The 11,634-nt window shown below is 42.3% G+C and overlaps 1 long non-coding RNA gene across 1 annotated transcript; it reads right to left on the bottom strand.

The window, feature by feature from the left end:
• Positions 1–4,232: 4,232 nt before the first annotated feature.
• Positions 4,233–10,786, bottom strand: LOC311589360. Its single transcript, XR_014776519.1, has 3 exons — positions 9,261–10,786; positions 6,682–6,718; positions 4,233–5,436 (listed from the first exon to the last, which is right to left on the bottom strand). It is a non-coding gene; the product is annotated as an uncharacterized lncRNA (long non-coding RNA).
• Between the last annotated feature and the right edge of the window lie 848 nt (positions 10,787–11,634).

Raw genomic sequence — 11,634 nt, 5'->3', positions numbered from 1 at the left:
TACAAATAACATGGGGTTCTGCAGAGTGGTGGTAGGGAGGGTACACTTAAGAGTTATTTTAAAGGAGAATTAGCTAACCTGTGACTAACTGGACAAATGAAGGCTCTACAGAAAAGATGAGTGAAGGTTTACAAACCCAAAATGATCCTACTAAGACACCCCACAAAATGAAGGCAGATATTTGAAAATTGTAATTTTTCTTTGTTTTTTTGGGGGGGGTTGTTTTGGGTTTTTGTTTTTCGAGACAGGGTTTCCCTGTATAGCCTTGACTGTCCTGAACTCACAGAGATCCACCTACCTCTGGCTCCCTGAGTGCTGGGATTACAGGCATGCGCCACTGAACGCAACAGAAAATTGTACATTTGAACAGGAATTTGTGCTTAGAATATGCAATAGCTCTTAAAAACCATCACCACCACCATCAATAACAAAAACATAACCTTGAGGACTGGGGATATATTGGTAAGGTGCTTACCTAGCAGGTACAAAACTCCAAGTTTGACTCTCAGTATCATATAAAATGGGCATTAGTGCACAGGTTTATAATCCCAGGATCAGTACCAGAAGTTAAAGATGATCCTTGGCTAGAATACAAGATGCCTTATCTCAAAGCAAAACAACCTGACCAAATCTAATTTTATTTTATTTTTTTTAAGATTTGTTTATTTATTATGTATACAGATTTCGTTATAGATGGTTGTGAGCCACCATGTGGTTGCTAGGAATTGAACTTATGACATTTGGAAGAGCAGTCAGTGCTCTTAACCTCTGAGCCATCTCTCCAGCACCCCCAAATCTAATTTTAAAAGAGCAAGATCTAAAAAACTTTCTTCAAAGGAGTTATACAAGTAGTCCGTAACTATGTAAAAAGTTGCTCGGTATCATTACCCACTAGAGAAAGGCAAAGCAAAGCTACAGTGACATGATGGCACTTCATGCCTACCAGGATGGCTAGAAAAGATTACAGAAAGTGTTGGTGATCACGTAGAGAAACTGAAATTGTTTTGCTGATAGAAACTGCAAAGGGGTTTGTGTGAGGATAAAATATCAGAAGGTACCCTTGTTGGGTGGGGGCCAAGGTGTGCTGCTAAGAGATCCCACTATGTAACATGCAACAGATCTAATAGAAGTTTATTGGGGAGGGTAGAGAAGGGAGAGAGAGAGAGAGAGAGAGAGAGAGAGAGAGAGAGAGAGAGCTGGGACTTTTTAAAGAAAGCACATGTTGCTTCTTAACTCCTAAGGACAGTGAGAATGTGCCACAGGTAGTGGTGGTGGATGATGTTAAGACCGATGAGTTGCTGGCAGAGTGCACCTGATTTACAACACTTGGGTCCTTAAGGAAATCATCCTGGTAGTTCTTTAAATGCTTAAGAACAATCTTACCAAGAGAAGCTGGTGGGCTAACTGCAGATCTTCACCTCTCCCTCAGCTCCTCCTGATCCAACCCCCAGTCTCATCCCCAACTCTACAGCTGACCACTTGCTGACACCCTCATGGCCACATCCACTGGACCTTCCCCTCCCAAGTTTCTTCCCTTGACTCACTGCTTTATCTCAGCTCCAGCAGGCATTCCCTGGGAACCCTCAGGCAATTCCAGCCAGGAAGCATGGAGTTAACTACAGATCTTCACCTCTCCCTCCACTAACCCAAGGCCAATCCCCCAGTCTCAATCCCACCTCTGGAGCAGAAAACCTGCTGCTATGCCTCCTCACTCTCTGCCCCCATTCCCAGGTACTAAGCAGATTCTGGTGGAACACAGTGTTTTCCTTCCTCCTATGCACCCCCTCAGTCACTCCCTACCCACGCCCCACTCCTGCTTATCCACATCCCTAAGTCTCAGCTCCCAATAGCTACAGATTGTACCCCGAATCCCCAGTGGCCACATCAATCGTGATCCAGGAAGAAGTTTCTACCAAGCAACACACAACCACCACACTCTCCTAAGAACCAGAAAGTGCAACAGAAACCAAGGATCAAAATATTTGCCTAACAAAGACAAGACCAGACATCAGCTCCTAGAATTACAATCATCATCCCAAGGCCAGATGCCTCGACTGACAGCATAAGAAAAACAACCAAGACACTATGTCTTCACTGGAGCCCAGCAACCTTTCACAACATACCCTGAATATTGCAACGCAGTGCAAGACAAAGACCTTAAAAGAACTTCTATAAATACAAATTCCTTAAAAAGAAAAATGAATAAAACCCCTTAAAGAAATCTATGAAAACACAAACAAAACAATGGAAAGAAATGAATAAGACATTTTAAGACCTGAAAGTAGAAGTAGAATCAATTAAAAACAAAACAAAACAAAACAAAAAACCCTTCAAACTGAGAGAAGCATAGAAATGAAAAAATTTAGGAATTTGAGTCCAGGCATAGTGTGCACGCCTTTAATTCCAGCACTAAGGCAGCAGAGGTAGGAAGGATCTCTGTGAGTTTGAGGCCAGCCTGGTCTACATCATAAGTTCCAGAACAGCCAGAGAAACAAGGTGAGACTTTGTCTTGAAAACAAAAACAAAAAGAGAAAATTTAGGAATCTGAAAGAGAAATCCATTGAAGATATGATAGAGAAAATGGATACCTCAGTCAAAGAAAATGCTAAATCTACAAAAACTCCTGGCACATAACATCCAGGCCCAAATCTAAGAATAATAGGTCCCAAAGAAACCCAGGACAAAAGGCTAATTGAGGTGCCAGGGCCTCCCAGCATTGCTCAGTATTTCAAGTACCTGTTACAGAGTCATCTTGGCCAGCATACCCAGCCCCATCTTAGACCTTTCCAGAACCTGTGCTTCATTTTCCCTCCCCCAGTTTCTCTTTCCTATATAACTCAGCTATTTTTGGCTACATGCTCTCTTGGTCTCTTGGTCACTTGGTCACTTGATCCAAGGCTCCTCTCTTATCCTCTCCCCCCACCCAACACACACACACACACACACACACACACACACACACACACACACACGCACACACACCTTCTCTCCTTACTCTTTTCTTCCTCTCTTGCTTTTCCTCTTCTTTCCTCTCTCATGGCCTGATTCAGTCTTCTGGTCCAGATTAGTCTGGACCCTTTTAGATGCTTTTGGCTGTTTTCTCCCTTTTATCTGCAATAACCCTTCTCCTCAACCATACCTAGGAGCGATGTGTCATCATTTGTTCATTTAAACAGGAATAGAGGAAAGAGAACATACCCAGGTTGAAGGCAAAGAAAATATTTTCAACAAAATCATAGAAGCTTTACTAACCTGAATAAGGAGATGCCTGTTGAGGTACAAGAAGCACACAGAAGACCGAACAGACTAGCCAGAAAATAAATTCCCCGCAGCATGGAATAAACGTACAGAGCAAAGAAAGAACATTAAAAGCTGCAAGAGAATAAGGCCAAGTAACATATAACATTAGATCTATTGGAATTACGCCTGACTTCTCAACAGAAACCCGAAAAGCCAGGAGAGCCTGTACAGATATTCTATATACTCTAAAAGAACAGAGATGTCAGCCCAGGCTATGGATTGATTAAATAAACAGAATGAGTTAATTGGCGACAAAATTATAATATATAAATACAGGTTTATTAGAAGCGGCACAGGAAGGGTAAGGGGGAGCTTGCACTGGGGGTGGGGGGAAGGGAAGGAGAGAGAGTAGGGAGGTGTGAGGTAAAAGGGGGGATAGAGAGAGACAGAGACAGAAACAGAGACAAAGAGACAGACAGACAGACAGACAGACAGACAGACAGGTCCTGGAACCAAAATGTCTGATTTATATAGTAACTTTCTGGGGAAGGGAAAGCCCCACCCCTCGAGGGCAGGCCATGCCAGCCACACCCTGCAGCAGGACATAACCCAGCCTTCTGTTAATATATGGATAAGGGGCACAGAAATCTGGTCTTTTGACTGTTTCAGGCTGACAGTAGGATGGTGACAGGGTCAAAAGGCTGAAACGTTGGCCAAGTCCAGGAAGAGTAGGCTGTTGTATTTGCTCTTCAGCATCTGTGAGACCATCTGTGGCTAAGAAACTGCAGGTCTGGCTGGTGCAGCCTGTGAGGTTTAGGCCTGAGCACCTGCGCTCTGGATGCAGCACGTGGCAGGATCTTGGAACATATATATGTTAGGAGCAGAAGATAAAGTTAACGGGTTTATATTGGAAACTTTTAGGCCCATGGCCTTCGTAATTGGGGGAGGGGAGTCCCGAACCCAGGGAATGGGGGATGAATCCCACCCTCTGAAATAGGAAATACTCGTCTCGAGTGTGATCTGTAGATTCCAGTGGATCTCCTGAAGTGTACAAGAATCTTTTTAAGTTAGACAATTTAAAATCTGATTTTAAAAAAAATTCTCACTTGGATATTTAAAATTAATTTATTCATATTACATCTCAATTGTTATCCCATCACTTGTATCCTTCCATTCCTCCCTCCCACTTTCACCCTATTCCCCTCCCCATGTCTGTGACTGGGACCTCCTCCCCCTCTAAATGATCATAGGGTATCAAGCCTCTTCTTGGTAGCCTGTTATCCTTCTTAAAGTCTGATTTACGTAAAGCTCTGTACAGTCTAAAAACAATAGTAGCATAGTAGGGGAAGAGTTTTTATGTACCTTTACCAACCTTAAAATACCTTCTCACTCTCAAACACTTCTTAGGCCTCAGACCTTACATAAACTTTATACTTTTCCGAGAAGGCAGCTGAAGCCTTGGTTTTCGTTGTTAAACTGATCTTCAAACCCATCAGAGACCCGAGAAAGATAAACTACTGCAGGGAGCATAGTCACAGCCGTCTAAGTATTGATTAATATGACAGAGACTAACCCACCATCCAGGCATCCTTCCCAGTAGGCGCCTGCGGGGTCAGTCAGTGGTTTCTTGTTTCTTTTTTTTCTTTTCTTTTTCTTTTTTTTCTTTTTTGAGACAGGGTTTCTCTGTGTAGCCTTGGCTGTCCTACATTCACTTTGTAGACTAGGCTGGCCTCGAACTCACAGCGATCCACCTGCCTCTGCCTTCCGAGTGCTGGGATTGGATTAAAGGTGTGTGCCACCACATTCAGCTTTTTTCTTTTCTTTTCTTTTCTTTTTTTCCAGTCAGTGGTTTCATTCCATGCACAGATCTTAAGGCAGCATCGCAATATCAGTCACGGCCCAGCAAATCTGAGAGGTCTTTCTGTGGAGGAGGACTTCCGGAGAATGACTGGCCTTATTTTGTCTAGGCAAACAGGACAGTCAACTCGCCAGGTGTCCATAGTTCGGGCAAGGCCTTGGCAGCGAGTTGGGGCAGATTTGCCCAGTATCACAGTCCAGGCAGATCATATCTGGTCTTCTTGGAGGCCTTGGGGTCACCTCTAGAAGCTGGGGTCTCTCTCACATTACGCTTTTTTTTTATTAAGCATTTAAATGTACTTATTCTATAGATTGTCTGACAGGTTTAAGGACCATCACCTATAAAAAAAAATATAGCTGATCTTAAAAAAAAAAAAAAGGTAGCTCCAGGTGAGGGGGTGGGGCAGTCTTCATGAATGCCAGAAAAAAAAAAATGTATAGGCCTCTCTTAGAGGGGCAGGGTTGGAGAGAGGGAGTGAAATTTACCAGACCCCATGGGGGAGGGGAGGGGAGGGGTGAGAGCACTTTATAAAAGTTTAGGGGGAAAATTATGCAGACATCCAATGGCAGTCCCTTGCCAAATCACAAAACTATGGAAGTGGCCTCCCAATTTGATATGCTGGGATTGCTTAAGTTTGGTGAGGTAAATCCAGGAACAGAGGCTTCTAGAATTTGAGATTACCTGGAAACAAAGACCTGGCTTTGTTCTGGAGGACTCGCTCTCTGGACACATGGCCACGTCTTCACAGAGCAGAGTCCTGGGGAGCCCTGGATACCTGAAATAGGCACCCAGTACCTCTTGGCATCAGCTGGGGTAAAGGATAACTTACTGAGTACAAAGTTGCCTCAGACAGAGAGGGAGGTGAGGAGAAGCCATACCCATAGGGCCCTGAGTTGCCAGCTGAGTACTCAATTTCTCTGGGGTTTAAAGATGATGGAATCAGACCAGGCAGAGAATGGTAAGATATAGAGAGTGGCTGGGCTGAACCGGGCTCAACTGCCCCCCACCCCCACCCCGAGTCAAGGCACCAGGTGATTGATTAAAGAAACAGAATGAGTTAATTGGCAACAAAGCTATAATATATAAATGTAGGTTTATTAGAAGTTGCATGGGAAGGGGAGCACACCCTGGTGGGAGGAAGGGAAGGAGAGATGGGTAGGGAGGGGAGAGAGAGAGAGAGAGAGAGGGGGAGAGAGAGAGAGAGAGGGAGAGAGGGAGAGAGAGGGAGATGGAGAGGGAGGGAGAGAGAGGGAGAGAGAGGGAGGGAGAGGGAGGGAGAGGGAGGGAGGGAAGGAGGGAGGGAGGGAGGGAAGGAGGGAGAGAGAGAGAGAGAGAGAGAGAGAGAGAGAGAGAGAGAGAGCACTATCCTGGAATCAAAATTTCTGGTTTATTTAGTGAATTTTTGGAAGAGAGAAAACCCCACCCCTAGGTAGAGGGCAGGCCATGCCAGCCACCCCCTGCAGCAGGACCTAACAACCACTATGCCCAGCAAAGTTTTCAATCACAGTATATGGACAAAATAAGACACCTCATAATAAAATAAAATTTAATCAATACCTATTTACAAATCCAGCCATACTCACCAAAAGTGCTTGAAGAACTCCAGTCTAAAGAAGTTAACTACATCCAAGAAAACAGTGAATAAATAATCCCAAATCATTAAATCAATCTCTCTCTCTCTCTCTCTCTCTCTGTCTCTCTCTCTCTCTCTCTCTCACACACACACACACACACACAAAATAATAATAATAATAATAATAATAATAATAATAATAATAATAATAATAATAATAATAAAAACAAAAACTGCTTATTGATATCTCTCAACATCAATGATAGCAATTCCCTAGTTAAAAAAGTAAAATGGATGCAGAAACAGGATCCATTCTTCTGCTGCATCTAAGAAATATACTTTAACATCAAGGTTATATATCATCTCAGGGTAAAACAATAGAAAAAAAATATTGCAAGAAAATGGACCAAGCTGGTGTAGCCATTTTAATATCTGAAAAATAGACTTCAAACCAAACTAATGAGAAGAGATAGGGAAGGAAACCACATACTCAATCAAAGGGGAAATCCAAGAGAACCTTGGAACTCTTAACATCTAGACATGAAACACAAGAGTATCCTTGCTTGTAAAAGAAATATTTAAATAACATAGTAACTACCCACAGTGACAGTGGGTGACTCTGAACAACAGGCCATCCAGACAAAAATTAAAGAAAAATGCTGGAGTTAACTGACATTATAAATGAAATGGACCTAACAGATGTTTCAAGACCATTTCACCCAAACCAAAAAAATATACCTTTTTCTCAATAGCTCATGGAACTTTCTCCAAAATTGATCACTTATGTGGACACAAAGCAAGTCTCAATGGATACTAGCAAATTGAAATGACGCCCTGCATTCTATCTGACCACCATGTATTAAAGCTGAATATCAACAACGAAAATTATAGAAAGCTTACAAATTCATAGAAACTGAAAAAAATCACTAATGAGTGAAAACTGGATCAAGAAAGAAATTAAAGATTCCTTAGAATTGAATCAAAATAATACACAGCATACCCAGACTTATGGGACATTATAAAAGGCAAAATCATAGCACTAAGTGCCTTCATAAAAATGGAGAGATCTCATACTAGTAAATTAACAGCACACCTGAAATTTCTAGAACAAAAAGAAATCACACCCAAAAGGAGAAGATGACAAGAAATACTCAAAACTCAAGTCTAAAATCAATAAAATAGAAATAAACAAACAATACAATACAAAGAATCAATAAAACAAAGAGTTGGTTCTTTGAGAAAATCATTAAGATTGTCAAGCTCTTATCTAAATTACCTAAAATGTGGAGAGAGGATACCCAAATTAAGACAATCATAAATGAAAAGGGGGGGCATAATGACACTGAGGAAATCCAGAGAATCATATGGACATTCTTTGAAAACCTATATTCCACTAAATCAAGATTTGATAAGCAATTAAAACAAATCTTTAACACCTAGTGAAATAGAAGTAGTAAATGAAAGTCACTCAATCAAAAACGAAGCTGAGGGCCAGATGATTTTTAGCACTGAATTCTATCAGACTTTCAAAAGAAGAGCTAACACCAATACTTCTCAAATTATTCTACAAAATAGAAATAGAAGGAACATTGTCAAATTCATTTTATGATGCCACAGTCACCTTGGGACCCAAACCAAAGAAAGACTAAATAACAAGAAAGCGAATTTCCCTTATGAACATAGGCGCAGAAATTTTAAATAAAATACTTACTAACTAAATTCAAGAACATATCAAAAAGATCTTCTATCATGATCAAGGAAGTTTCATCCTAAAGAGGCAGGAATGATTGGACATATGGAAATTGATAAATATAATCTAACCAATAAACAAACTGACAGATAAAAACTACAATCCATAGAACCATAGAGGTTAGGTATAGAGTAAGGGTCTAGGGAAAATGATAGATCTCATCAGGAAAGGGAAATAGAGTAATAGTTATGGATAGATGGGGTTTGGAATGGAAGGATCAAGAGGCAAGGGAAGAATGGGACAAGAAAGGGAACATGGGAAGCTAAAATAAAGGGGCAATTAAACCGATAGTATGGAAATAAAAAGCAAGTTTTCCAAAATATATATACATATGAAAGTGATCTAAATGAAATAGCCAATAAAGAGGGAGTCTGAGTCCCAACTGGACATCTCTTGTCACCAAATGAAGCTTCCAGTACTGGTTTGAGGTTACATCTACTTGAGTTGTTGGCCAAAGCAGGTCCATGGGAATCCTCAAGAAATCCCAAACTACAGGGTGTTCTCTACAAATTGACTGCAAGTGCCCATTGCAGAAGATACCACCTACACAACTCATTGAACATGAAGAAATTAAGCTGATGCCTACATAGAGCCTTCATCCCTATATGCTTAGCATCTTTGGTACAGAAAGGTACTCTGCACACTACTAAATGAGCAATGTAAACCAAGCCAGCCACAAACCCTTTAGTCTACAATGATGTCTTGCCTGCAAAATGTGCCGGGCAATGACTGCACTAAGTTTGTGGGAGTAACTGTCTTAGCTAGGGTTTCTATTGCTATGCAAGACATCATGAGTGACAACTCTTATAAAGGAAAACATTTAATTGGGGCTGGCTTACAAGTCCGTTGTCACCATGGTAGCAGGCAAGCAGATAGGGTGCTGGAGAAGGAGCCAAGAGTTCTACATCTGGATTGGCAGGCAGCAGGAAGAGAAAGAAACACTGGGCTTAGCTTGAGGAATTGAAACCTCAAAGCCCAACCCCCAATGACACACTTCCTCCAACAAGGTCACAACTCCTAATAGTGCCACACCCTGGTGACCAAGCATTCAAATATGAGTTTATAGGGGCCATTTTTTTTTTCTGAGACAGGGTTTCTCTGTTTAGCCTTGGCTGTCCTGGACTCACTGTGTAGACCAGGCTGGCCTCAAACTCACAGTGATCCACCAGCCTCTGCCTCCTGAGTGCTGGGATTAAAGGCATGCGCCACCACACCTGGCCCAAGGGGCCATTTTTATTCCAGTCACCACAGTTACCAACCAACTTAGGGCAAAACCAAATAGTACTGAACAAATAAACAACAACCCCCCCCCCAAAAAAGTAGCAATAAAATGCCTTCTAGTTACATTCTACTATATTTATAGCTCAGTGACTTGCTCAGCCATCAGCAAAGAAGCTTCCTCCTGCAGCAGATGGAAACAAACAGATACCCTCAGCCATACATTATGCAGAGAATGAAAGAACTTGGAACACTCAGCCCGACATGGGATGTCTCCACCAAATTCCTCCCTTCAGAGTTCATGGAGCTGTGTGAAAGAGGAGACAAAAGAGTACAAGAGCAAGAGAGGATGGAAAATATCAAGAGAACAAGGTCCCCTAAATCAGCACAAGCAAAGCATGTGAACTCATAGAGACTGAAGCAGCATTCAGAGGCCTGCATAGGTCTGCCCGGGGGCCTCTGCATATATATTACGGCTTTCAGTTTAGAGTGTTTATGGCATTCCCGAGCGTGCAAATCAGTGGGTCTCTGATGCTTGGGCCTTTTCTTGGGCCCTATACCTTCTGTTCATTTGTTGTGTCCAGTGCCAATGTGTTAGTGTTTGTTTTCTTTTAATTCTATTTTATCTTATTTTAGACTTTTATTATCCCTTAGAAGCTTGTTTGTTTTCTAATGAGAGACATAAAGGTGTGGATCTGAGTAGGAGAAGTGGAAAGTAAGTAGGTAGAGGGAAGGGAAACCATAGTCAGAATATATTAGTTGAGAAAAAAAAATCTATTTTCCATAAAAGGAAATAAAACAATCTTACCATATGACCCATGGGTTTGACTTACACACTCCAGAAATGCACAGCAGAGTGATGGTGATGCACACCTTTATTCCCAATACGCGGGAAGCAGAGACAGGTTTGAGGCCAGCCTGGCCTACAGAGCAAGTTCAGGACAGCCAGGGCTACACAGAGAAACTCTGTCTCAATGAGAGAGAGAAGGTATGCTACATATTTGTTCCTGCTAAAACTTAGAAAAAATCACGTCTTCACTGTGAAGACTGCAGAGGAAAAAAAAAACCCATTGAGGAATGTCACTTGGGTGACAGAGGCAGGCAGATCGCTGTGAGTTCAAGGCTAGCCTGGTCTACAAAGTGAGTCCAGGACAGCCAGGGCTACACAGAGAAACCCTGTCCCGGTTTAAAAAAAAAAAAAGAAAGAAAGAAAGAAAAGGAAAAAAAAAAACCCCTGAGCCTTGGCTAATGGAGCAGCTGTGGTGAGGACATACTAGGCACTCTGGTCTGGATCTGGAAAGAGGATGGGCAGAAAGAGGTCACTATGAGCGGGCACTGACCATGAGCTTGGTGCTACAGGTATACTGTTTATTAGTGTGTGCGGCTGTTATACTGCTCACTACTGTCTCCTCTTCCACGCGCAAATCATAGAGGAGTGTGCTTTTGCTATCGCCGGATTTCAGCACCCACAACAGGTTGGAAGAGAGCCACATGTAACCTTCACAGGAGAAGTAGAATTCAGTCTCTTAATCCTCCCAACAAGGGGCGGTGGTTACATAGTCTGTAATTTCTCTGTCTCTCAGAATAGACTTGGAATGCTCGTACAAAGCCAATTGCTGAAAATTCATCACAAATACACATGATTAACAACTATGTTAGATGCCAGTGTCGATTCGGAATAGTGACTAACCTGGCAAGTCCCGGGGGTGGGGGTGGGGGGACACTTAAGATTAAAAACAAAACACCTAAAAATGGGCTCAGAGACAGGAGAGATGGCTCATCGGGGAAAGGCCTTTGCTGCCAAGCCAGGCTGAGTGCCAAGACCCACACGGTGAACGGAGAACCAACTCCAGCAAGTTCCTTTCAGATCTTCACACATCAGAAATACATAAATGTAGTTTTAATCATTAAAAATGTTTTTCTCCCCGGGTGTGGCGGCACATGTCTTTAATCCCAGCCCTTGAAAGGCAGAGGCAGGTGGATCACTGTGAGTTT

The sequence above is a fragment of the Acomys minous genome (genome assembly GCF_964271855.1).
Source record: "Acomys minous genome assembly, chromosome: 2".
Taxonomy (NCBI): domain Eukaryota; kingdom Metazoa; phylum Chordata; class Mammalia; order Rodentia; family Muridae; genus Acomys; species Acomys minous.
This window is presented reverse-complemented; position numbering and strand designations above follow the sequence as displayed.